Source organism: Felis catus, chromosome B4 (genome assembly GCF_018350175.1).
Source record: "Felis catus isolate Fca126 chromosome B4, F.catus_Fca126_mat1.0, whole genome shotgun sequence".
NCBI lineage: Eukaryota > Metazoa > Chordata > Mammalia > Carnivora > Felidae > Felis > Felis catus.
The window spans coordinates 40,718,747-40,741,088 of record NC_058374.1 but is presented as its reverse complement, the minus strand read 5'-3'; the positions used below and the strand labels follow the sequence as shown (position 1 = coordinate 40,741,088).

Here is a 22,342-nt window from a genome sequence, read left to right as displayed (position 1 = left end):
GTCATACCCTATTTATCAACTCTCTCTTACGCAGATGAATTTCACCTAAAAATAAGGTAAAACTTCAAAATGACACAGCTCTGATGTCATGAATTTTAAAATGTCAGGAATCAAATAAAGTCTCCCCAGTTATATGCCCTCGCATGATTAGAACCTAATAAATGAGGTTTCCTATCATCTGGTCTGGGCAAGCATGTATGTGCAATCAAAAGCACCCCCCTCCTGCTCTGTTCCAGGGACCTCACTAGCTGTCTCAGAATATGAACGCAGTCAATGTCACATTTCCCTCACTCCTCAAATGCTCCCGGAAGCCTACAGCTCTTCTTTTATCTATACCTTTTGTACTTAAAATACACATCTGAGCATCCACGACAATTTTCATCTTTCCTCAGGCACACAGAATTCCTGCAAAAAAATATGCCCTACCCCCTCATAAGGGCCAGAACATATATTCCTTCTATCCTCTGACTCGCCTTCTCTTAGTTACTTAACTTCAGCCTTACTGTGTGTGTGTGTGTGTGTGTGTACATGCACACACACATACATGCACCCTGGGTTAGCTACACACTCACAGCCCAGAAAACATCAAAGATTAATAAAACACTCCCAATCCGATATGTCAAGTCTCATTCCTCATTCCTGCTAGTGAGGAAGTACTGCACATTTCCAGAAACTCAATCCTCAAATGTATCAGGACCTGCTTTCTGCCCTGGATCACAGCACCCACCCCCCATGCCCAGCCCACACCCACAATGAGGAACAGGAACACCCTTCAGCTGTATCCCCAACACACAAAACCAGACCTCATCCCTATCCTTGTGCCCCCTTTTTACAAAATCACAGATATATTTCAGGTCAGGTTCCCTTTGGCTCCTAAGATCCATAAACATCTCTAGACTGAATTATGGTTCTTGAAGAGGCCTCAACTGGCATCCAGCTCTTTTCAGTCCTCTTGGCAAAACTGCCGCAGTCAGCTGAGTCCGAGAAGGAATGTTTCCAGGGCACGGTGCCATGCCCCAGTACCCAGTAATGGGCTCAGCATCCAGTAGGCATTCCACAAATATTAACTAATAATCAATATTAATTGGTAACAATGAATTCCTCTATTAAATAAGAAACCCATCAAATAACAGAATAGAACACGCACCTCTGCCACCAGTAATGCAAAATATATTCCTCCCCTCACTCCAATTTTATGTGGACGTCCTCCCTGATCGTCACCTAGTGCTGACACACAGGGCTTTTCCCCTTAAATGTATACCCCTCATTCTAAGCTTTGTCCAATTCCTTCCTCTCTGAGGAGGTAGGGAGGGGGAGAAGGCAAAACCCAATCCAGCATCCTTCTCTGTAAATGCCTTGTTTCTCCATAAAGAGTGCCTGAGCCCTCACTTTCCTATCCTCTGCACACCCCAGTGCCATCCCAGCCACATTTCCCCATGCACACTCAAAAAGTTCACACTCGGCTCTCTGCAGATAATCTCTCCCTGCCCCCCCCCACTCCTTCCGTAATCCTCAGGAGCCCAACCTTCCACACACACGTCCACCTTTTGCTGCTACACACAGCCACCCTCCCACGCCACACCCACTCCATGTGTCTGTGCAGGCATGCACAAGCCATCTGTCTTCGACACACTGTACCTCTCCTCCTGCTCTGACACCCTTCACAGGCACAGATTTCTCATTAGCTACACCTATGTTCCCACATGCTCTCATCTCCTGCCAGTCACACATATGCGCATCCAACACTCTCCTCAGAAACGCACACCTCCACTGCGCACAGAGCAGGGTGGAGCTCCAGCTCTCCGGCCACCCGCAATGCACACCCTGGTGCAGAGACTTTCCAGAAACCTCCTTCCCTGACCACACAGAGCACCCAAGGGTCCCACTCTCCCTCCCTAGCAAAGCAGATCCATTCACACAGAACCCAGCCCTCCAATTCCAGCTACAGTCCCGTCCTTAACCAACTGCAAAATCTTACACGCTCCTTGCGGCAGGCCCGCAGACTTGCTATTTTCCTCCAACACTGTTCACAGAGCCTGCTTTCTTCTCCTCTCCCCCTCCCCACTCCCAACACCATACCCAGGTCTAAGTGTCTGAGCCCAAGGCAGAGGCGGTTGGATTTTGTCCCCTAAATTCTACCTCTCAACTTTCTTTGTGCAACATGTCAGGAAGGAATTGGGGGCGGGAGGGAGCCAGGCTGAGTATGCTGGAGAATTTCTGGGTGTAGGGAAAGCGGAACCAACTGCAAAGTTCCCTCTATGTTACAACTTTCTCCCCTCCCGACATTTAGGGCAGAGGGCTTAGGTGTTTTTCTCGCTCTCAGGTCTGTCGGCTGGGAGAGGACATCTCTTTATGAAAAAGCAGGTCGTCCAGCACCTTCTCTAATAGGCTCCAGGAGTGACACCCACCTCCTCTCATGCCAAACCTCCCAGCTCCCGCCCCCTGCTCTTCGCACACATAAACAGCACCCCCCCCAGCCCCCCTTACCCCCCCCCCCGCGCGAGGCGCCCCAGCTCTCCTGCTCTGAGCCCAGCGCTCCGGCTGAGTCCAGGAAGCTGCCTCCACTCCGACTCTGAACCTGCCGCCCGCCGCCAGAGGTCTAAAGGAGGCGGTCCAGTTCAATGTTTCCTCCACCTGGAATGCTCCCAGACGTGGGAGGAGCCCTTACCGGTTAGCAGCCCCCACCCGGTTCGGCGCGAGGGTCTCAGTTCCGTGCATTTAAAGCGCAGCTGAGGAATGCAGCAGCTAAACTCCCCCCCAAAGAAGCAGCGCCTCCTCGCCGCGCACCCACTGGCGCCCGAAAGCACCAGAGTCCCCTCCCCCACCCCTTTCCCAAACCTTCAACTTCCATGCGTCCCAGATTCTTTTGGAGTAGGAGTAGCGCTTTGGGGCAATGGGGTAATTTGGCCCACCGGGGGTCCTTTTGACTCCGACCCAGTTCCGCCGGTCCCCGGTCTCCCAGCCTTCCCACACCGCCGCCTCAAATTCCGAGAGCTGGCTCGGAGAAACGGCGAGGAATTCCCCAGGGACTGCCCGGCCAGCTTGCCCGCCGCTCCCCGCGCGGTCCCAGATGCACGGAGAACGCGCGGAGCTCCTACATCTGCGCAGAGACCCGGGGTGGGGTAGCCGCGGGGTGGGCGCTGGCCACAAGGAGTCCGGGGTGCGTGGCCGTTGCCGAGAAAAGCTTTCTGAAGAGGCAAGAGTATTCCAGCACAGGTACGCCGCGCCGGGCGAGGAGTTGCAACTCCCAAACTCGAAAGCCGGCGTCCCAGTCCGGAGCTCCGAGTCCCCTCCCCCAGCCCACGCCCGGGACCAGGGAGGGGGAGGCATGCAAGGAGCCCCGCGATGTTGGGAGCCGGGCGCCGGGCGCGTGCCGGGGAGCCGTGGTGACACGCTCGACTCTTCCCTGCGCGGGATCTGTCTGCCACCCCCTTTTGTTACAGGATGCACGGGGAGCCCTCTCTGCAGGAGCAGACGGGTGTGTTGATTGGGGGTTGGAGGGCGGTTCTGCTGAATCTCTTCGCTGCCCTTCCGTCGTCCCTATTTCCCCTCGCCTCCGCCCCCATTTCCAATCCAGGTCCCTTAAACCTGATCACTTTCCCAGATATTGGGCGGTTTCTCGGGCAGTCCAGGGACGGGAGAAGAGGTGGGGAGGAGTGTCCGTGTGTGCTTGTGTGTGTGTGTGTGTGTGTGTGTGTGTGTGTGTGTGTGTTTGAGTGTGTGGTGGGGAGGGGGTGGTTGCGGTTGCGCCTCGGCCTGGGCAGATCCCAGCGCAAACTTCGGGGAAGGCACAAGCCCGGGAAAGTGAGCCAGAGCCGAGCGATGGAGGTGGGGGTGGGGTGCAGAGTTGGGGACCCCCGCGCTAGTCCACTGGAAAATCCCCCTACTCAGCTTCCCACCCCTGAACGTGCCCACCCAACGTACCCGCCTCCCCTTACCGTGGCAGAAGTAACCATGGCATCCGTGTGACTGTTTCCAGGGACGTCGACATGAAGAGAAAGGTGGACGCAAACTCGGTCATTCAAAGTCTCTCCCACCCCGCCGCCTCCACTACCCAGCAGGGGGAAAAAAAGAGAAGAAGAAAGAAAGAAAGAAACGGGAAGAAAGTAGTTGCGCCGGGCTCTCTCGCGGGGCCGCGCGCGGAGCTGCTCGGTAGGGAGAGGAGCCTTCAACTCTGAGTCCCGTGAACATAATCTGCGCGGTTATAACCAGCCAACCCGGCCAGATGGCTCCGCGCTCAGCGCCTTAACCCCTTCAGCGCCGCGCCACCCGCCCCCGCGCCCGGCCGTCGCGCGCCTTGCCAGCCCAAGCCCCTGTGCCCCTCCGACTTGGGGCTGGCGTGGGGTGGGCAGTGGGGCGACGAGGTCATCTTTCCTAGCCTTTCTAAAAGAAAAACACCAAAAACTTCCAAGTTAATAGTAGGCTTCACTATCCCCCTTAGAGATTCAGGAAAAAACGAAATATTCAACTTTTCACTGTATTTTACATGTTAATGTCTTCAGCCTGTCTTATTTGTTTTTTTTCTTGAGAAACTTCCTTTTGATCTTTTTTTGTTTCTTTCTTTTTATTTAAGATTTTCCTCTCTAGGCAGAAGGGCCTTTCTTGCCCCTTCCCCCTGGCGGCTTGGGTCTAATGTGCAAACTCCTCCTCCAAACCTTAGACCCTTCCAGCTCTAGATCTCTCCCCACCTCCTATCAAGCCCACCCGTCACTCCTTCCCCCACCCCACAACGCGAACACGCCCAAGGACAATCACTCCCCAGCGAACTCGCTGCTCTCAGGGACCAGTACCCAGGACGCTGTGCGGGAGGTCAAGGACAGCGGAGTCAAGAGGTAGGGGGAGGCGGGGTTCAGGGGGACCTAGGAAGGGGCGGCCGCGTGTGTGTGTGTGTGTTTGCGAGAACGTGAACGTGGAGGAAGAGGGGGATGGATCGGAGACTCCCATTTCACCCAGCCTCCAACTTCTTCTAAGCCCCTTCCTAGGATGGGGCCCTGCAGCTGAGCACCCGCCCAGCACCCACCAGTCTGCACGCGGGGACAGCGCGGGGAAGCAGAAAAGGCAAAAGCCACAAACAAACCTCGTAGTAGCGCTTGGAAAGTTGTGACGCTCACTCCCCCACCCATAGATTATTCGAGGGAAGGATGGGAGGGAGGGGGGCAAAATCTCTTATTTCGCGATAATTTTAGCTGCCCATTAGACCCCACTTGTTCTGAGATCGTTCTCTCTAAATTTACCGAGTTAAGTCATCTTGCTTTCGTCCATTTGCCATCGAGAGAAGTGAGAGTGGGGGGTGGGGGGGGGGGAGAGAATGTCGCTTAGGGGTCAAGGAGAAATTCAGAGCCTTGGAGCGGATTTTTGTGCTCCTGACCCCCTCCGGCTCAGCTCCCCGGGCCAGGGCGTGGCGGACGGACTCCGTCCTTGAGCCCCCTACCACTTCCTCCCTGCAGTCTCTGCCACTCTTTGGCCCCATCTCGTGCCAGGACCTTTGGATTCACGCGCGATTGGGGGAGGGGAGCAAGTAAGTATCCCGTCTCGTCTCGTCATGCCCTGCCATTCCAAGGTGGGTAAGAAGCAACCCACTCTGTTTCAGCCGGCGTCAGGTTAAAAAAATCCAAATTCCTACGACTTGTTTGAGAATTTGGTCAAACACCGAGAAGCACGGGCACTGCGCCTACCAGATCAGGCCGAACCCGACGCAGAGCAAGGCTGCGGGGTCCGAGCGGAGGTAGGAAGGGGTGGGGAGCCTGGGGGGCTGCGTACTAGATAGATTGTACCTGCCTCATCATTATCCTGGCTGCTGGAGGCTGCCACATCGAAAACGGCCAGAAGCGCCCACTGAGGCCCAGGGGTCGCACCTCCCGCAGTCCCTGGAAAGAGTGGGGTCCTCCTTCAGTGCCTCCCTCGTGCCAAAATGTTGAGGTCCTCCTCCGGACCAGATTAAGCTGCCGAGTTGTTCCCTCCACTCGGCACACACAGCACCATGAAGGTTTGGATTGGGCGTGATCTGCTGGGTTCTGGTTTTCTCCCTGAGCTCTGGCCCGCCTCCCTGCCCTCCCCCCACTTCCCGCACTTCACCCCCACCTCCGCTGTCAAACGAAGGATTCAGGCCCAGTTTCAGCTCCACTGGCCAAGTTCTAGGGGCTCCTTTCTGGAGCTCCAGGTCCTCCAGTAACCCGAGGGTTGCAGGGAAAGAGGTGGTTGGCTCCTGCTGCAGCAAGGAAAGGGTTAAAAACATGTGCGGGCTGATCCGCCTGCAGCTCCTCGGTCACTGGCAGTCTGGAGGGAGGAGGGGGAGGAAGGGGGCAAACTTAAATTTGAAAAATCAGAAGAAAAAAAAAAAGAAGAAAAGGCAGCAGTGAGTTTAAGACCCGATTTGTTCTGCAGATGCTGTGCACGGACTGGCCGACACACTTTGCCAGGACCTAGGCAAGCACAGGAAGAGTTTGTATTGTTTTCCGACTGGGAGTTGGGGGGGGGGGTGTCCTGCACTGGTGGGTCTGTCTTTGCTTGCAATCAACACGCCTTGTAATATGAGAGGTGACACCTTAATCTTGCCAAATATGTGTGGTGCCTTTGAGGGGGGGTGGGTAGAGGGAGGGGCTGAGGGAAGGAGAGAGGGAGAGAGAGAGAACCAGACAGAAGCAGAGGGTAAAAGATGCATTTTCCTCACTTTTTTTCCAAATGGAGAGCTACTGGTCCTTTCCTTTGTGGAAGACCTTTTTCAGAAAATCTCCCTCTAGCCGGCAAGCTGCCTTTTCCTTCACTGTTTTCCTTTCTGTTTCAGAGTAAAAGATTCTTCTCTCCTCTCTAAAGAAGACTAGGGATTGATGCCTAGGTCTCTCTCTTGGCTTCCAAGAGTAGCAAGGTGATCAAAGAGGAAGGTGACTGGAAAAAGCAGTAGAAGGTGTATATTTTTAAAAAGAGTAAAAGATAATTGTATGTAATGTAGATTCATTTGGGAACTGCAGAACATTGGGACTTCTAAGCAAACCCGTTTCTCTAAATAGAGGAAAATCTTTAGTGGTATAGACAGCTAAAGCAAAGAACAGAACTAGGAAGTAAGCTGATGAGTTCATGCCCCATAGACAGTGCTGGGTGTGGAAGTCCATCTAGGACTAGGTCTTTTCTGATTAGCCAGGTAATCGCTTCTCTTCAAGTTGACTCCTTGGTCATGGCCTTGGCCATCCATTTGTTGACTGTATTTTTAGGTTGCTGAACTTTCTTTTTCTCCCTGAAAGTTGTTTGTGAGGGCAGGAACTAGATCCAGTGATTGAAAGCCCCCTTACAAAATCTCTCCTAAAGCAAATTTCTGGAGCATGCTTTCTGCCCACCCTTATCTTTTGCAATAGCACCACTCTGTGGTTGAAACACTGAACAGAAACAAAATGGAAATGTTGGAATGAATTATGCCCTTACCTTGTGAGAAATAGTATTGATCTACTGGATGTTTCAGTTAAATGGATTGTGTGTTGCAGGGGCTGCTCAGCATATGACAAGGGAGGGGGTCTTGTGCAGTAGGGGCATGCAGTTAATTCGTTATGACACAGTGACCCAGGAAATGAGAGAACTGGGCGGAATGGCCTCCAAGGACCCTTCCCTCTGTGACCGCATGTGGCAAGGCAAGCTTGGTTCTTTTCCCCAGCACCATACAGCTAGCCTTGAATATTTGTCCTCTCCCATTGTTTGTGGGTTTTTTTCCTGCCTTAGATTGCTAAACTATACTCCACACCTTAGCCTATCCTAAAGTATCTGCAAGTTGCCTCTTCTGCTGCTGGAGGGCACTGTGGAGAGGTTTGCAGAATGCTTGCACCTACTTTCTCTTGCTCCACCCTGTCCATCCATCCCCACCCCCACTCACTCAGACAGCTGCTTGAGCTCCTGGAGCCCGAAAGTCTATGTTTCTGAAACAATTAAAGTGCCTGCAAAAGGTGTTTGTATAGGGATTGCGAATTTAAGGGCCCAGTAAGGCTGTGTGTTACCTTGGCTCCTGGCACTCAAAAGATTCCTGACTGCCCACCCATTACTACACACTTGTAACTATAGCATTATTAGCCAACAGTCATGTGAGCCCATGGTGCCAATTAGCGACTCCGCCCAAATGTCCTGAAGAGTGGTGGGAGCCATTATTCTTTTTTTTTTTTTTCAAAATGGGTACAGATGTCTGTAGAAACTGAGTGACTTTATGTTTATTCAGCGAACCCAGGTCTTCCCTAAAATGTCCATCATCTTGAGGAAGTGCAGCTTTGATGCTATCAACCTTGAGCTCTCAACAGAGTAGGGAGACAGATCTAATTCTATCAGCCTCTGTGTCCCCCCACCCCCTACATTTAATAGTTAAGGATGCTAAGGCTCTGGCTTCTCCATAAATTTCCCCAGGGAAATAAACGAACAAACAAGCAAACAAAAAACCAAACATAGTAACAGATCAGGAAGTAGAACTCATTAAAAGAGTGGGTCTTGGAATTGTACAAACCTAGATTCCATGCTCCCTTCTTCACTGGTAGCTGTGTGCCTTTGATAGGTTCCTGAACTTCTTAGAAACTGTCTGTAATTGGCAGAAACAATGCCAACCTCATAGGAGTATTATGGGGGCCACATGAACTAATTGATTTAAAATGCTGGGCACAGTCCAGCACAGTGAAGGCACCAACTCCCAATCTGATAGCGTTTCTACCGGAAACACCGCCAACCACACGGGTGGGGGATCTTAGCCTTTAGAAAAAGCTCCGGAATGTCCTCTTTGTTACTTGTAAGCTGTCTTGAAACATTTCATTAATGTAGCTTTATGGTTATATATTTTTCCCTTGGACAAAGACAGAAAGAACATAGCAGAATGAAGTAGTGGACATATTTGGAATTTAGTTTCCTAATGCGGGCCTCAGAGAGCATGAAAGACGTAGTTGAAGGATTTCAGAATCTCATCTTGTTTGTTCTTTGTCTCTAAGGCAGAACTGCCTCATCATGTAAAAGGAAATTCCACCATGTCCTTCAACTTGTAACAGATTGCCTAGTATATTATTGGTTTGTTGTTATTGCTAATTATGTTCTAGGGCTTAGATTGAACAATATGATGAATTGCATTGAATAACAATGGATCAACTCATTTTGTGAAATAGCATACATATTCATAATTATGTTTCAAGAAATTACCCATAATGATAGAGGGAAGGTATGTATTCCTACCACACAGGTGGATCTAGAAATCATAATAAAGTCTCCTATTTCACCAGTCATGACATGAATTCCTAACCACCCTATAAATTAACTTTATGCTGCACCAAACTCCACTCATATAAAAAATGACATTAAGGTTTCCTAGGTAACTAATGCACTTCCAAAGGGAATAGGCCTCAGGAGACAAAGAGGGCAGGGAAAAGGGTGGGGGGTGGGGAAGTGAAGAAAAAGAAAAAAAAGAACATTAGATTAGACTCATGTGACATAAACAAAATATTTCATGGGGAAGGACTCATAAAGTTTTATTGCCTAGGTTTGACATAGATATGGCACAGCTATTAATTCCATCTTTGGATAATAAAATACTCAATAGGCTAGCCGTCTCATTAGGGATGCCAGCATTTCATATTGGAGGTTCAGATTAACAAATGGTGAGAGAAATCAGTCTTTTTCATTTATCTGCTAAGCTGTGTACGCTCACCAGCCAGCTGTTTCTTGAGCCCTCTATGGTTGTGTTTAGACATAACCAAATTTTTGATATGAACGTGAAAAATAGGACTGATTTGGATGTTTCGAAATATGCAGATGCTTTTGATCTTATAGACTGGGAGCAGGTTGAAGGGACAGGCTCCAGGTCAGGTTTCCCACCACTCCTACTCCCACCTGCTGGTCTTTTTACTGTAGCTTCCTTCTTCTGGGGAAGGGCCTGGGGGCAGAAGAACATTTGAATGCCTAGGAGGAAATGGAAGATGGTAGGTGGAGCATAGATTTTAATTTATGCTGGAAGAATTTTGAGCAATTCTGAAAGATGGTGAAACCCAGATAATGTCTTATGAGCTGGAGCCTGGAAGAATTAGAACATGAACTAGCTTTGTTGCTGCTTTGTGAGCTGGGGGACTTCAATAACCTTTCCAGTGTCTTGGTTTTACCATGTGTAAAAGGAACTTAACCTCATTTTCTTGTGTAATTGCAAATATAGATAAGAAAACAAAGAAATACATTAATTTGAATAAAGTTGAGGGTTTTGTATTACCTGCTTTCCATCTACAGTAGCCTCAGAGTGATGTCTGTGGGTGGAGCCTCCCAACTGGTTACAAGCCACATCCAGGTAATATCTCTGTACAAAGTATGGTTGAGTTTCCCTGGTGGTCCATATAGTGGAAGTGTTCTTGCCCATAACCACTGGGACCGTCAGTGTTGAGTGCAGCCTGCCTTTTGCCTATTCCATGACCTGCTCGAAAATGGACACAAGATGCTGGAAAGTTGAATGTTTGCATCACACAATACTTTCCATTGAGTATTGAAGTCATTTTGGTATTTTCTCTAGTTGGGTACTTGGGGTAGGATTGAGGATTAGAAAAATCTCTGCCCACACCTTCCACTTACTACCCTTAGTAGGAACTAAGAGGTGGGGGGGGGGGCGGGGAGGAGGAAAAGTCTGGGAAGCAAATGTATAAAAATCTAAAGGTGAAGATTTCCCAAGTATTTAAGGCTAATGGGGACCCAGGTCTCCTTACCCTTAAATAGGAGTAAGCCAGTCTAGCTATGTGTATGACAACATATAATAACACATCCTATGAATACTCTCTTCATACCCATATCTCCTCAGAATTCAAGGCTGGGGGAACCTGGAAAAGGTCACTTCATCCATCCTCCTGACCTTGAGACCAGTCCTCACTCTCCACTGGCAAGTTAGGTACTGTACTCATTTTACAGGGTGGAGTGAGGGGCAGAGAAGGTTCATTCTATTACCCATGTATCCTTGAAAACATTCTCTTCACTTCAGTGGTCTAGGAAAACTGAGGAAGGGTAATTAATCATAGAGTTTTTTTACTTTAAAGACCTTATGCCCAGAATTCCCACAAAACACCAAAAAGAGGTGTTAACAGTTCTTGGGGGCCAAGAAAAGCTGAGTTCAAATTAAAATAAGCTTACATACTTCTACTTTCCCCAACACACACAAACAGACAGACAGATATACCCATGCAGCCAACCCATCTGATGATTTTCTATATTTACCAGTCAGTTCACTGGCAGTTCTGCTCCTGTTCTCACCCTCAGAGCAGCCTGTCCTCAGGCCCCCTTCAGAATGCAAATAATGCTCAAGCAACAATGAGTACCCAAGCTGGGGCCTCATAGAAACATAAATGCCCAGTGCAGGAAGGCATGTTAGCAGGTAGGAACTTCTTTACAGATCATCATCATCATAATCATCATAACAATAGGTAACATTTATTGAGTGTTTACTGAATACCAGGTACTGTTAATAATGTTAGCATAATATGCCAGGCACTGTTTCAAGCACTGTGTGTATGTATAGATGTATGCACACATGTGTGTTTGTGTATGCTGGTCTTAATTTAGTACTAGACCAGAGCCGGTGTTCGTGTCTCAGCTCCTATGTGATTGATCTTAGCCAAGTTAGTGTCCCCTCCTAGATCTCAATTTTTTAAATCTGTAAAGTGGAAATAATATTATGTGCTCTGTAGGGTTTTTCTAAGGATTAAATGATTTATAGGTAGGTACTATTACGATTTCACTTTACAGATTTAAAAAATTGAGCCATAAAGAGTTTATATAACTTGCCCAAGTATACATAGGTAGTAAATGAGGGCCAAAACAGAGGTTTGAATCCAACTGCTTGTTACCTTTACACCATCCAACCTTGAGAGAGTGGTGTTTTAACAGGTGAAGAAACCAAAGCCAAGAAGGGGACAAGCAACTTGCTTAAGAACACTGGGAGGAGCTCAGATGTGAATTGGCTCTCCTGTCTATAGTCCAAGGCTAAGACCAGCAGTAGGAAGGCTGCAATATCCAGAGTCAGTTCTCCTGGGCTCAAGGTTGTCCTGGGGTGGTGAGGGAAGGAAAAAAAATGGAGGATGAAGTCGAATAAGTTTAGGTCCATCTGTGGGTCCTTTGTGTGTCTTTCTAGGTGCATGTAACACACATCAGAACGGTGATTTGGTACATGGAAAAAGGAATGGTTTCAGCACCTACCCGTCTCTTCAGCAGGTTCCTTTGTCAGGATACACTTGTATAATTACATGACCGCCTTGAGTCAAGAGAGCTTCCACAAGAGCAGGACAAAACCACATAGTGCCAGGTTACCAAAAATTCTTCTAAGGGCGCAGGCCGTTGGCATGGCGCCAATGATTAAAAAGCTAATCAAAACTACTGTTTGCAACATCAAGATACACAGGAAAATAGTAGTGTCTCAAGTCTCTCATAAGCAATAAGTCTGTAAATGCCCACTCAGAAACTATAGAATCCTGGAGTAGAACATTATGGCCAGTTGATGTTTTATTACATACATTTCATTTGAATCCCATATAGTCACCAATTTATAGTCATGCAAATGACTTCCTCTAGCATAGACCTAAACTTAAAGACCACTTAGAGCTCAGACTGAGCAGGGAAGCCAGTGTTCAAAACCTGCCTATGAATGGGCTTTGAATCTGGAGCTGCTGCCAAGATAGCAAGCATGAGGCATCAGATTTGTGTTTCACTGCTTCACCATGTCCAGCTTCTCTGCCTCCACATGAGGTTGAGAGAGTTCCACTGTTTTTTCTCCCACTCAATAAAAGAGGCATTGCCAAAAGCTTTCAACAATGAGTCCAAAAGTTAGAAATTAGCTCCTTAGGGTGAATAGAAAGAATAACATTGAAAATGATGGACAGCAATTGTCTTTCTACCTGTATTGATCTCCTCCAATTAACTGTGGACATATTAAAATTGAAGGGAATGAAAGAAGTATACAACCGAGTTGGAAATAGCTTTCTATACATAGAAATTAATAAACCAAAACCTGTTTTTCTCCCCCCAGGGTAAGCAGGGAGTCCATGGTTCAGATGAGAATGGAATCATAATTGGCAGCAGATTCGAAGTATGAATCACTGGTCCACACTGCATATCTCAAATTGGAAAACTGGCGACAATGTCGAATCAATGAATGAATGACTTATGTTCTTTCAGATGGGAAAGTGCCCGAGATTCCTCTGATCAAATCCCCCATTTTACAGAGGAAGTTATTTAGAGGCTCATCAGTGAGAGTGTGGAAATCAAACTCTTGATTCCCAGGATGCTGTTCTTAGTCTCCTCTCTATACAACTCTCAGGAAATAAACGTATCTCATGCTTTTCTTCTGGAAATGTTTTCCATTTTCCTCTAATTCGTTCCTCACCTTTTCTTCTTTCCTTTATTTCATAACTTGCTTCAACTTAGTTTAATATTTCATTTCCTTTGTTACCATTGTGCACCACTGACAAAACGAGAGAAAATTAACTTCACATGCAGAAGGAAAGGTTGCAGTAGGAACAAGAAAAGACTTTTAATCACAGGAGAGGTCAAAGGACAACTTTAATAGTGGAATAGATACTTTCCCATTGGTTAGTCCTTTCTGAAGAGAGGACTAATTAGATGAATTCTATTTTTCAATAATGTTATAGATAACCTTTTCAGACTTTTCAGAGTGAATCTTTTTTTCCCAAAATTATTCTTCTTGCTTTTTAAAGTCTTCTTTCCTTTATATTAAAGATGGCAAAGGATCTATTTTGCTGTGGGATTATTTCTTTGGTAGATTAAACAATTTTTTTCTTGCAATCAAGGTATCCATAAAACCTAGAGTCAAATTATTTACTCTCTTATATATCTTCTAATTCCTTCCTTGTAAAAGAGCTGACTGCAATATCTGTCCTTGGCATTATGGATCTCTGGAGCCTAGCAGCATCCAATAAATAAGAGCTGAAGAAGACCACATATCTACAGGGTTATGATGTAAATGAAAATGTGACTATTCTAGAAGACTTCAAGGGGTAGAACTAGGATTGATCAGTGGAATTTACAAGGGTGCATATTTCAAGTCAGGATAAGGATGATGATTCTTACACAGAGAATTTCCAAAAATGGAGTCAATTGCTTCATAGCTAATGAGTTTTTTTCTGTCACTGGACAAGCTCAGGCTGGGACCACCTTCAAACAATGTTGTGGAGGGGCTTCAGATTTGGATAGGTGGTTGGACAGTTAAGATCCCTTCCAAACTTGAACTATCACATCTCAGTGATCTGGTCACTTTAGCAAGTATGTATTTTGCCAAAACATGATGTATGTATTAAGTTTATAGTTGATATATTAAGATTTTTTTAGTGGTACATACGTAAACATTTTATTTTTTATTTTTTTGACTTTTTAAAAAATTTAAATCCAAGTTAGTTAATATATAGGTTAATAATGGTTTCAAGAGTAGAATTTAGTGATTTATCACTTACATATAACACTCAGTGCTCATCCCCACAAGTACCCACCTCAATGCCCATCACACATTTAGCCCATCCCCCGACCCAACACCCCTCCAGCAACCCTCAGTTTGTTCTCTGTATTCAAGAGTCTCTTACGGTTTGCCTCCCTCTCTGTTTTTATCTTATTTTTCCTTCAATAAACATTTTAAATTATAATAGTTACATTTAATTTTTTTAATGTATCAATTCAAAATTTCCTTTGAAAATACATTTACCAGGGACTTTCACTTCCATTTATAGCAGACCAAATTCTAATATACCAATCTTTCCACCAAAAATACCTAGAAAAGCTAGAAAAAATTTTTTAAAAGCCATCTGAAGGTCTTATTTATGATATGGTTGTGTAAACAGTTCTACAGATAATTATATACTGGGGACAAAAGAATGGACAAAAGCTGGCAGATTCTCAAGGGGAGTTGACATTTCAAGAAGAGAACGGGATGGAGGGAGTTTTCTGTCTTTTACAGTTTCTAGCTAGAGGGCAATTCCCAACTGGTACACATGAGGTAGCAACAGCTTAAAGGGAGAAATAAACAATTCCCAGTGATAGCTTGAGATTTTAATACTTTTGTTTATGCATTTAGTAGAACTTACACTAATCTAAACACCAATAAAGGCAAAGATGATACTATCAATCACCTGGACTTAATTATTATTTGTAGAACACTACACCCAATAAATACAGAATAATACACATTATTTTTCTTTTTTAGAGAGTGAGCAAGCACGTGAATGAGGGAGAGGGGCAGAGGGAGAGAGAGAGAATCTTAATCAGGCTCCACACTCAACATGGGAGCCTAACACAGGGCTCTATCCCACAACCCTGGGGTCATGACCTGAGCCAAAATCAAGAGTCAGGTGCTCAATGGACTGAGCCACACAGGCGTCCCCAGAATACACATTCTTATCAAGTACGTGGTTTGTTTACAAAGAAAGTCTATATGCTGGATAATAAAACAATCCTCATTAGATTTAAAGAACAAAACCGCACAGAGTATATTCTCTAACTACAGTGGAGTAAAACTCAAAATCAATAATAAGATACATAGAAAGCCTTAAGTAATTAGAAATTAAGCAACACACTTTTAGCTATTCCATAGGTCAAAGAAGAAATCATATGGGAAATTAGAGTATATTCTGATATCTATGGTAAAAAAATACAACATATCAAACTCTGTGGGATATAGATAAAACAGTGTTTAGAGGGAAAGTGACACACTTAAATGTTATATTAGAAAGAAAAAAGGTCTAAAAATCAATGACCAAATGTTTCATCTTAGAAATTTAGAAAGAGAAAGGGAAAGTAAGCCAAAAGCAAATAGGAAGAAGGAAATCATATAGGTAAGAGAAAAAAAGAAATGAGATAGAAATTAATAGAGCTAAAATTGGCCCTTTGAAAAGGTCAACAAAATTGGTTATTTCCTAGCTAGACTGGAAATGAAAGAGAAGGAAATAACGAATATCAAGAATGAAAAGGGATTATCACTCAGATCCTACTGATAGAAAACAAGACACTATCATGAACAATTTCATGCAATGAATTTGACAATGTAGATGAAACAGACAAAATATTTGAGCAGGGTAAAATAGAATGTGTAAATAACCTTTTATCTATTAGAAAAATTGAATTAGTTATCATAAACCTTTCCACCAATGAAACAATAGAGAAAGATGGTTTCACTGGCAAGTTCCATAAAAATTTATGGAAGGAGTAGTATCAGATTTAAAACACTTCACAATTTGTTATATGTGTAATGTTAATACCAAAGTTTGATAGGGACTTTATTTATTTATTTGTTTGTTTGTTTGTTTGTTTATTTATTATAAGATCAATTAAATATATTTATTTATTTATTTTTAAATATGAAATTTATTGTCAAATTGGTTTCCATACGACACCCAGTGCTCATCCCAACAGGTGCCCTTCTCAATACCCATCACCCACCCTCCCCTTCCTCCCACCTCCCATCAACCCTCAATTTGCAGTTTTTAGGAGTCTCTTATGTTTTGATGTTTTGGCTCCCTCCCTCTCTACCCTTTTTTTTTTTCCTTCCCCTCCCCAATGGTCTTCCGTTAAGTTTCTCAGGATCCACATAAGAGTGAAAACATATGGTATCTGTCTTTCTCTGTATGACTTATTTCACTTAGCATAATACTCTCCAGTTCCATCCAAGTTGCTACAAAGGGCCATATTTCATTCTTTCTCATTGCCACGTAGTACTCCATTGTGTATATAAACCACAATTTCTTTATCCATTCATCAGTTCATGGACATTTAGGCTCTTTCCACAGTTTGGCTATTGTTGAAAGTGCTGCTATAAACACTGGGGCACAAGTGCCCCTATGCATCAGCACTCCTGTATCCCTTGGGTAAATTGATAGGGACATTATTTAAAAGGAAAGAAAAGAAAGAAAGAAGAAAGAAAGAAAGAAAGAAAGAAAAAAGAAAGAAAGGAGAAAAAAGAAAAAAGTGAAGAGATAAAGAAATACTAAAGAAAGTTGTAGACCAATATCTCTTATGAACATAAATGTAAAAATTCTTAACAAAATATGAACACATAGAATGCAGTAATATATATTATCACCAAGTAGGATTTACCCTAGTAATACAAAGTCAGAAAAACAATCAATGTAATTCACTCTGTTGATATAATAAAGAAAAATACAGTATATTTTTAATAGATTCAAGAAAAGCATTTGACAATATTAAATCCAACATCTATTTATAATTCACACACACACACACACACACACACACACACACACACACACAGCAAACTAACAACAAAAGAGAACTTCCTTAATCTGGTAAAAGGAATCTATAAAATACCAACAACTGACATAATAATGGTGAACTTTTGAACACATTTTCCTTAAGATCAGGAACAAGGCAAAGGATACAAATGTCTTAGATGTCTTTCAATCGGAGACTGAATAACCAAGCTTATCCAAAGTTTGTATATTCATGTAATATAATACTCTTCAGCAACAAAATAAGAACAAATTATGGATACACCAATATGAACTTCAGAAATATTATATTGAATTAAGCCTTACACAAAGTCATATGCTGTATGTGCTTCCATATTTATGAAGTTTTACAATAAGCAAAAATAATCTATTGTACAAGAAAATTGTAATAGCTGTTGCCTCTGGGGTGGTTGGAGTGGGAAATAATGGGAAAGAGCATGAATGCTAGAGGTTTGGATTATACAGTGTATACATTTGTCAAAACTCAATCTGTGTTTACTTAAAATTTACAAAATTCATTTAATGTAAATTTTTGTATCTAAAGAAAAATGTCTGTAAAGCAATATTGAACTCTAGTGAATGAAATGCATGCTGACATATTTAAAGGGAGGTGTCTCATGGCCTTAATATATTTTAAAATGCATATAAAAAGTTGAATTGATGGATGGACAGAAGGATAGATAGATGGGGATACATGAAATAAGCCAATCATGAAAAAATGTAAATAATAGAATCTGGTCTATGGGTATGTGTCTGTTCACTGTAAAATAACATTTTCTTTATATCTGAAAATTCCCATACTAAAATATTGAGGGAAAAATATGTTTGAAATAATTGGAAAGCTACCATAGCAGCACGAACCATGAGGGGACAAGATCTAAGAGAAAAGGGGAGCATAGAGAAGTGAAACTGGTCTTCAGCTGCATTTTTCTCTAGAGCAGATGCTGATTTTAAGTGGCAGCTGAGAGAATGAAAAACTGAGGTGAACTTTCAGTAATCTCTCTAGACTTCAGAGGTAAAAATTGGAGTTCAAGAATCACTGAGAAGTGCTTTCAATTTTGATTGTTGAAAGGCTACTTCTTAAGATAAGGGGGAACCAAAAATAGAACCATTTTTGCAATGACAGAAACCCAAGTTTCAATCAGCTCAAAATAGGATTCAGATAATCTTTTCTTAGCTCAAGTGTCTAACAGAAACAAAAGAAAATCCTTACTGAAGTACACCATGCTTCAATTATATGCATAACTGTTCTTTTTACACACACCAGGAAACCTGTCCAAATGAGTAAGAAACAAGAGGAAAAAAATCAGACAACTGGAAGAAAACCCAAGGATATCAGTATATTGAAGTTAATAGACACAGATTTTAAAACAATGTTAAAAAATTAATAGTAAGATGAGGAATATCATGAATCTATTTAAAAGAATCAAATATAAATACTAGCACTGAAAAACACAACACAAAGTTAAAAATGCTGTTTAAATACAACTGAAGAGGAGATTAGTGTACCTCAAAAATCCAGTTAGAAGCGTGGAGTGGACAAATATTAGGATTTCAAAAACATATGATACATAGAGGAGAGAGCAAATACACATATAATTGGTGCCTGAGTAGGTAGAGGAAAAGAGAATGGTGCAGAAAAAATATCGACAGACATAATGGTCAAGTATTTTCAAAAGTTGATGAAAGACACCAACCACATATTCAAGAAGTTTGGCATACCTGGAATGGGGTAAATGTCAAGAAAACTGCACTGCACATCACAATAAATCTGCTGAAATCAAAGACAAGAAGAAAAACATGAAAGTATGTACCAGAGAAAAAGACATATTATCTTCAACTGCAATAAGATTTCCCAATGACTTATCAGAAAAAACAATGAAGGTAAGAAGACAAGAAAATATCAAAATATAGAAGAAAACAACAGTGAATCTTGAATTCTTCATCCAATAAAATAGCCTTCAAAATATGTGAAGTTGTGTTCAGCTAATTAAACTTTGAGATAATTTGTTATTTAAAAATCTGTTTAAATATTAAACGGAGTTATTCTTACATAAGGAAAATGAGTTCATACAAAAGTTAAGAAAATATAGGAAAGAAAACAACAAAAAGCAGTGACAGAAAAGTTAAATATGTGGCAAGTGTGAAAGAATACTAACTGTATGAAACCATAAAATATCTTACAGAATTAAATTCATGACAACCAAGCACAAGGAATAGTCAAGTTGTAAATGAGTAAAGTGTTCTAAGATCCTGGCATTCTTTAGGAAGGGATACTAGTACTAATGTGTATTAAACTCTAATAATTCAAGGTTACTTGTTGTTGTCTCTATGATAACCATAAAATGAATAACAAAAGGTTTGTTTAAGATGTTAATGTTGGGGTTGGGGAAAACAGTAGTTCCAAAGGCCAGAATAGAGAAAAACAGCATGCTGCAGGTGAGACAGAACTAATAGTGGAATAGTAGGGAACTGAACCCAAACACATGTTATTTGCAAAAAAAATCTTTTCATTTATTAGCAGCAAGTGATTATAATATGAAATCTAAAAAAAATACATTTCAATGGAATAAAAACATTTGTATCTAAGTATAAGTCTAGGGACAGATGTATAACAGCTTTATATAGAGAAATACAAAACATTATTGACAGAAATTAAGGAAGGTTTATAAGAAGGGATGTACCATGTTCACAAGTTAGAAGACTCAATACTCTAAAGATGTCAATTCTTCTCAAACTGGTTTATTCATTTGATATAATCCCAAACAAAATAAAAGGAAAGTGTGTGTATGTGTCTGTATGTGTGTAAACTGATGAACTGATTCTCAAGTTTATATTTTAAAATTTTCTGTAAACCACCAAGTTGAGCCAAATCGGTCTTAAAGAACAGTAAAGTTGGGGAGCCTGGATGGCTCAGTCAGTTAAGCCTCCGACTTCAGCTCAGGTCACGATCTCACGGTCCATGAGTTCCAGCCCCGCATCGGGCTCTGGGCTGATGGCTCAGAGCCTGGAGCCTGCTTCCGATTCTGTGTCTCCCTCTCTCTCTGCCCTTCCCCCGTTCATGCTCTGTCTCTCTCTGTCTCAAAAATAAATAAACGTTAAAAAAAAAAAACAGCAAAGTTAATGACTTACATACTACCTAATATCCTGGGTCATTGTGAAGCTACATTACTTAAGACATTGTGGTATTTGAACAAGAACATAACTAATGCATTGGGATGCCTGGGTGGTTCAGTCATTAAGCATCCAACTTCAGCTGAGGTCATGATCTCACTGTGAGTTTGAGCCCCACGTCAGGCTCTGTGCTGAAAGTTGGATCCTGAAGTCTGGAGCCTGCTTTGGATTCTGTCTCCCTCTCTCTCTGCTCCTCCCCCATCACACTCTGTCTCTCTCTCTCTCTCGCTCGCTCGCTCTCTCAAAAATGAATAAACATTAAAATTTTTTTTTAATAAAAGTTAAAAAAAAAACATACTAATATGTTAATGGACTGGCATAAGGAATGCAGCAGCAGATCCAGAATATACGATCACCCATGGCACTGAAAGACGTGGAGGAAGAATAATTTAAAAAAATAAACTGTATTGGATGAATGAGATATTCACATGAAAAAATATGAATCTTGCCTCTATTTCATACTATATACAAAAATCAACTACAGTTGAATTGCAAACCTAAATGTGAAAGGTAAAATTATAAAGCATATAGAATATATCATGAAAAATTTTTCATGGCCCTAAGATAGGAAAAGATTTCTTAAGACATAAAAAAAAAACACTAATCACAAAGGAAAAGATTAATAAATTGGACTATATTAAATTTAAGGTTTCTCTAAAGGTACCATTAAAAAGTTAAAGGACAAGTCAGAGAAGATTTTTACAACACTTATCAGGAACAAAGGACTTATGCCCAGAACATATAAATAACTAGTACAAATAAATTAGAAAAAGTAAGGCAATACAATAGAAAAATGGTTAAAGGCTTGAACTTGAAAACACTTCTTTAAATAGAATATCTAAATGCAAAGTTGTACAATCTCCTTAGTCAAAATGGGAATGCAAATTAAAACCACAAAGCAATACCACCACATTCAATCCATAATGGCTAAAAACCAAAACCAAACCAAAACAAACAAAAAACAAAAACAAAAATGAAACAAAAAAACAAAATAAAACTGGCAATACCAAATGTTGGTTAAGATGTAAAGCAACTAGAAGTGTCACATACTGCTAGTAGGAATATAAGTTGGTACAATTATTTTAGAAAACTGTTTTATCAGTACTTATTAAAGGAGAACATACGCTTATCTTTGGCCCAGCAATTCCACTACAAAATATATACTTAACAGAAATATGTTATGCTTCTGCACCAAAAGACTTGCAAAATGTTTGTAGTAGCAATATTTTGGGAACAATGTAGATGCCCCTCAACTGTATGTGGCATATTCATAGAATGGAATATTCTATAGGAAAGAAAAATTACAAATTATTGCTACATGTAACAAACATAGATAAATCTAACTTCCAATATATTGAACAAAAACAACAATGAAAAACAAACAAACAAACAAACAAGGGGCACCTGGGTGGCTTAGTTGGTTAAGTGTCTGACTCTTGGTTTTGGCTCAGGTCATGGTCTCCTGGTATCTGGGTTCCAGACCCTTGACCAGTTCTGTAGTGACAGCATGGAGCCTACTTAGGATTCTCTGTTTTCCCATTTTTCTACCCCTTCCCCTCCTCTCAAAAGTAAATAAATAAACATTTTAGAAAGGCAGACAAAAAAGCTTACATAGTATCATAATTTCATTTTTAATAAGTTTCTAAAAGAAGCCAAACTAAGTTGTGGTTTTTGAAGGTAGGATAGTGATTGCCTTTGAGGAGAAGACAAGTGTCATGCTTAAGAAAGAGGCAGGATGAGGTGTGACTTAGTGGCTCAGTGGGTTAAGTGTCTGACTTCGGCCCAGGTTATGATCTCACAGTTTGTGAGTCTGAGTCCCAAGCCAGGCTCTGTGTTGACAGTTCAGAGCCTGGAGCCTGCTTCATATTCTGTGTTTTTTCCTCTCTCTCTGCCCCTTGCCTGCTCCCATACTCTCTCTCTCTCTCGAAAATAAATAAACATAAAAAAAT

The 22,342-nt window shown here is 42.5% G+C and overlaps 1 long non-coding RNA gene across 2 annotated transcripts; it reads left to right on the top strand.

Moving 5' to 3' along the window:
* The first annotated feature begins 4,020 nt into the window (after positions 1-4,020).
* On the top strand, positions 4,021-13,722 carry LOC111561319. 2 transcript variants are annotated; one of them, XR_006600487.1, is made up of 6 exons: positions 4,021-4,152; positions 4,574-4,832; positions 5,591-5,725; positions 10,225-10,282; positions 10,784-10,870; positions 12,998-13,722. It is a non-coding gene; the product is annotated as an uncharacterized LOC111561319 (long non-coding RNA). The 2 variants fall into 2 exon arrangements; XR_002743765.2 differs by lacking the exons at positions 4,021-4,152; positions 4,574-4,832; positions 5,591-5,725 and adding an exon at positions 5,301-5,518.
* Positions 13,723-22,342: the final 8,620 nt, after the last annotated feature.